The sequence below is a fragment of the Equus quagga genome, chromosome 2, assembly GCF_021613505.1.
Source record: "Equus quagga isolate Etosha38 chromosome 2, UCLA_HA_Equagga_1.0, whole genome shotgun sequence".
NCBI classification, from domain to species: domain Eukaryota; kingdom Metazoa; phylum Chordata; class Mammalia; order Perissodactyla; family Equidae; genus Equus; species Equus quagga.
The window spans coordinates 66,517,627-66,523,626 of NC_060268.1; positions in this window are offsets into that span (position 1 = coordinate 66,517,627).

Below are 6,000 nucleotides of genomic sequence, written 5' to 3' on the forward strand. Positions count from 1 at the left end.
CTGACAGCAGCCATACGAGTGATCTCAGGCCCTAAGACCAGCAGAACTGACCAGATTGCAACCCACAGGACTGTGAGAAAAGAGAAATCATTTTTGTCTTAAACCACGAAGTTTTGGAGTGGTATGTCCTGGAGCAATAGATACCTGAATACTTAGAAATCACATTCAACTGGATTTTTAAAAATCCAATCTGAACACCTTTCATTTCATTGAAAACAACTTATTCACAATTTATTGCACTTAGTAACATGTTCAGATCCATTCCCAATACCTTATTCTGAGTTTCCTATCTACCACGCTTTTTTGTTTCTATTTTTCCTCCTATTTCTTACCTATTGTTAGATAAGTCAAGTTTTATTTACTGCAGTTTTCCTCCCAGGGTCTGGGAGTTACAAATTCTATTTACATTCCCCTGGCTTTTCTATTCAGGAAACAAAAGGATAGAGCTGAACCTATTTCCTCATTTTTCTTTGGGTATAGGGTGTGCTCTGGGTGTAATTAGGTTGAATTTTACCCATTAGAAGGGAAGTTACTGTTTGTGGCCTAGAAAAACATAAAATATAGAGTAAAGCAATCAAAATCACGGCAGGGTAGGAGCCCTGTGGGCCTGTCTGTATGTGGCCATGTGAGTGGGTGGTTATTGGAAAATGGCTGAGGAATGCAGCTCATCAAAGTGGTCTTGTGCTTGTCAGCCACCCAGCTGACACTTATCAAAAGCATTGGTGCCTGGAGATTGACCAGGCGTCTACAGCTGCCCATCGCTTACTCTCTGCTCTGCCTTGACCACACTTCATGCAGGCTTCTCTCTTTCCTACAGGCTCCTGAACTCTGCTTTACCCCAAGCCTGATCACGTACCAAAAAAGTGGGACGTGCCCCCTTCTCAGCCTCTTCTGGGAACTGGCTGACCACAGCAGGACGCTCTTCCGGTCAGACCTCACTGGTATTTCCCCTTGCTTGTTTAGGTTCGCTTCCAAAGATTCTGCTTATCTCTGCTTGCCAATCCTCTCCCCTCTAAAAGAAAAGCCTTTTGCTGTTTGATTTTAAGACACTTGCAGGTTTCTGAGATGGGAGTGTTCTCCCTGTTGCAATAGTCTTCCTTTCTAAAGTCTCTTCCTAGCTAAGTCTGGATTTGTTTTTAATGGACCAGATACAGTCATCACTTGCTGGGAATGAAAATGTGGATAATATCAGAAACCTGGAGGGTAGACTCCTTAGAGGCAGAAAGAATAGGACTGCCTTACTCATCTATCTTTCCCGGGACTTACACTCCGTGGGACACATGGTAACTATTGAATATGTGTTTTCTGAATGAATGAATGAATGAACAGTTGCTCAACTCAGGAGACAGAGAAGGAAGCTGGGAGACCTGGTGCCTGGCCCCTTTGCCCCAGAAGGCAGGTTCTCCCCGTTCACAGCTGTAGCTCCCAGGGATTCTGGAAACATCCTTCAGCCTTGGAAATACGTGCGGTCACAGAATGGGAAATTTTAAGTTACTTTTCTCTTACCCATTAGAAGAGGATCTCCAAAAGTCCTTACTCCCAAAGGGGTCAGTGCATGGGTAACAATAACGGAGTTCACATGGTTAACTATGACAGTCTCACATGAAGCTAAAACAACTCGTTGGAAATGCAAAAATCATTGCCAGTTACCTGCATCCCCTCCAGCCTGTGCTTTGCTTTCCTGTGTTTACCTTCTCCAGCTTCTTGCAACTGGATGTCTTCATGCGTCTCAGGGACGGCCTGGCCCACCTGCTCAGTGACTGGGACAGGAAATTGACCTGTTAGTCTCAGCTGCTCTTGACAAACCGAGTTGACTAAAATCTGTTTACCCTGCCCCTGAAGCTGCTGTTCTGGCCCCTCCACCCGCTATGGGCTTTGCCAGACCTCGTTTATCTTTTCATCACTCTTGACCAGCTCTGGACTATTTCTGGATCCCACATCTGTCCTCTGACAAATCCTGCATCCCCGCCAGCTTCCCGGCATCTGTAACTCAGAGAAGCATGGGAAAACGACATTGTCTAACAGAACCAGCGTCGTGGTGGCAAAAACATAGACTCATCAAAAGCAGTTTGGGCACACATGAGGGTCCCTAGTCACTGAACAGCCACAATCACCCGTTTTCCCTATGGAAAGGGTTTGCAGACACTTACCCATCTTTAAGCATTTTTATGGTCTGATTTTAATTTTGATGGAGTTTTCTCTTTCTTTCCTTGACTTAAAAAAATCATTTAAATCCACTTTTATTTTCGTTTTTTAATTATTATTATTTGGGTGAGGAAGACTGGCCCTGAGCTAACATCTGTTGCCAATCTTCCTCTTTTTCCTTGAGGAAGATTGTCACTGAACTAACATCTGTGCCACTTTTGCTCTATTTCATGTGGGATGCCTCCACAGCATATCTTGATAAGCAGTGCTAGGTCTGCTCCTGGGATCCGAACCTGTGAACCCCTGAGTGCCTGAGTGGAGTGTGTGAACTTAACCACTATGCCACCGGGCCAGCTCCAATCTTCCTCTATTTTTGTATGTGGGACACCACCACAGCATGGCTTGATGAGCGGTGTAGAGGTCCATGCCTGGGATCTGAACCTGCATACTCCAGGCTGCCGAAGCAGAGCACATAAACTTAACCACTATGTCAATGGGCTGGCCCCTAAATCCACTTTCAGCTGGTTGTTGCTTCTCAGAGCTGTTTGTAATAGCCACAAACTAGAAACAATGAAATTATCCAACAGCAGAAGACAGTTCCCCTCCACCTGGTGTGTTCTCTTTGGTGCTCAGCTTCAGGCAGGGGCTGACTTTTCTCCTCTCACTGGCCTAGCTTGTATCTGACCTGTAGTCTAGTGGCCTAGCCATCTGTGTTTCCCAAGAGTCTTTCCAACCACCTGACCTCTGCCTGGTCCATCCTAATCTTAGAGAGCACCTTTCCTTTCTGGGGATGGTGGCGGGGGTGGGGGGTGATGCTGAATGGAACAGAGTCCTGCCCAAGCATAAGCGATGATAAAGGTACATCTGATCTGTGCACCCAATGTGCTCCCTCTTCCACGAATGTAGCTGCATCCCAGGAGCTGCATCTACTCTCCCCGTCCCCCACCCAACGCAGAGAACTGAGGACATCATGTTGGTGAAATCCTCCCATCACTGCCATTGAGGACACTCTCCCACTTGTCTCAGTCATGTGGAAGGCCTGGAAGCAGTTGGGATGGTTACAGCAGTGTCACCTCCTGCCTTTCCATCTATACAGTTGAAGAGTTGTGCATCAGTCTAGAAAAGTCACCCTGAAGACCTAGTATGGCTCTAGTATGGGGAAGTGACATACTCTTGTTCTGTTCCAAGAGATGTTCTTCTGCTGTCTTTGCCTGGGGTCTGGCAGTGGGAGGAGGCAGGGAGACAGGAGGGGGCGGGGAGTGCCTCTCCAGCTGTGTGCAGCCTGGCTGCAGAGGGAGGGGTCTGTTCACCACACATGGAGGCTGAAATTTCACAAGTCCAGGATGAGACAGGTACCTCTAAATCAATCAAGAGTTTTCATCTCCCGAAAAGACACTAATGCTCAGGTGAACATAGCAGCCACTGAATTAGCCTGGGCATATCACACAAAGGAACCCTCACTACTGTATGCATGCTTTCCTTGATTGCTTTTTGAAACGAAGCAATTATGCTTCCTGATTCAGAGGCTGCAACTAAAATGTCCTATTGGGAAACAAAAGGAGGAAAAGAGGCGTTGACCTATTATAGTGCAGAGCTGATTCTGTGAGCTATTCCAACAAGCATACATTCTAGAATGGATCAAGCAGTGTGTTGAGCATGGCAACAGAAGCATATTCTCCCTAGCTCTTAGGTATTTTGATTTGAAAGATGGAGTTTCAAATTGTTTTCCTGATTTCTAGATCTTAATGAAATTGCAGAATATATGAAACAGAAGATTGTTGATATGTTGTCCAAACGCAAGCTGGACTTTGCGCAGCTACCTGCATATTTGGCAAACGGTGCAAATGTAGATTTTGGAAAATTCCATGCAGTCTCTGAACTTCTTACCAAAGAAAAATTTTACCCTCTTTCCGCTAAATGCCCTGCGCTGCCTTTACATAACCCTGCTAGAAAGAGGTGTGGTTTGCTTCCCTGTGATATTGAGACTTTCATAATGAAATTTCTGGTCACTTTTCAGTTTCCTCAAAGCATGCAAAAAAACCTTAATGAGATTTTTTATTTATAGAAGTGGAAGGAGATAGCCTCCTTAGACATATGCCTGCAAGCTGTCTTGTAGAAAAGACATGAACACGTTGGTCTGCTGCAAAATGATATTTTCAAAGTGTGGAATCTTCTTTAATTTGCAAATATATTGAGGATGAGAATGGAGAAAGGGGTCACTGTAAAATGGAAATTTACATGCTGTTTCTGCAAAACTGACTGATGATCTTTGAAGAGGCCATTGAAAAGGGTAAACTAAGTGCACTTGACTCGTTCTATTTAGGTGTAAGTTGTGGCAAAAACTCATCCCGTGAAAAAAATGACTCATTTCTTGGAAATAAGACTGCTTTGGAACTCAAAAAATTATCACCAGGAAAGGACAGCCAAGTTAAACAGGACTTTTTCAATTTATTACTAAAACTGGAACTTAACTGAAGTCCAACTTCAATCTCACAAGTTCAAATTACCTCTGTGCTTTAAAACCATTTTTCCTGAGAAAAGAGGCTTACCTTGTGATGCCATTCAGAGTGCTTCAAGATGTTTTAAAATGACGGACATTTTAGACAGGGATAGCTTGTGTGATGAATTTATGGATGCAAACAGCTGGCCTGCCAAAACAAGCCTTTAGATACAAACAGGATGGACATTTTTGGAGAGGTGCAAATTAATTCCTATAGGTCTAAAAATCTGCTATTGCTAATAAGTAAAATCCTAAGTGTTCCCTGCTCAAACACTTTTGTTGAGAGGATCTGTACTGTGGCGTCATCACACTGACTGACATGAGGAACCAGTGAAAGGTGGGCTTGTGAAGAGCAGAGCTGCAAATCAATGTGAATTTTACATTTGTCCAATTCAGTTTCACCACCACATGAAAGAAAAGAAGAACGTTCTAAAGGCTGCAGGCAATTCGGAGAAGTATTCTTGGAAAGGGATGCTAAAAGAGTAAAAATATCCTACTGTAGGATGGGACAGAATGAAATATGTCATTGTCATTTTTTGTTAAATATGGGTAATATCTGTTTAATTAATACTATTATACTTATATTTTCCTTATATATAAGAAGTCTTATATTTATGTGTCTTAAGAATATGCAATAATAACTAGTCTAAAATTTTAAATATCCAATAATTTAAAAAGTTAAATTGCTGTATCAGAGGACAGAAAGAATATAAAAATATTGTTAAATTTTTCTCACACATACTATGTTTACTTTTTCCTACTATTAATTATTACTAATTGCCACTGTTAATTGTTTCATTTAGATAATAGCATTTATGTAACAGAAAGCAAACAATATAGAATAAAGCATAATTTCAAATAAACACATTTTTCATATTTGTATAGTAATATTTTAAATGTAATAGCACATATGTATATAATTATCTTATTATGGGGATTTTTTGGTCTGGCATGGCTGGTATAGGTTGTCTTTCTAAAAAGTTGTTCATCCTATTTGCTACTCAGCATAATGCTTCTGAGATTCATCCACGTCGTGTGTATCTGTAGTCCAATCCTTTTTATTGCTAAGTAGTATTCCACAGTATGGATATGCCATGTTTTTTTTTTAATCCATTCACTAGCTGATGGACATTCATGTCGTTTCCAAGTTTTGGTGATTATGAATAACGCTATGACAAACATGTGCATATAGATTTTTGTATAAACATATGTTTGTTTGCTTTTTTTTGAGGAAGATTAGCCCTGAGCTAACATCTGCTGCCAATCTTCCTCTTTTTTTTTTTTTTTCCCCTGAGGAAGACTGGCCCTGAGCTAACATCTGTGCCCATCTTCCTCTACTTTATATGTGGGACCCC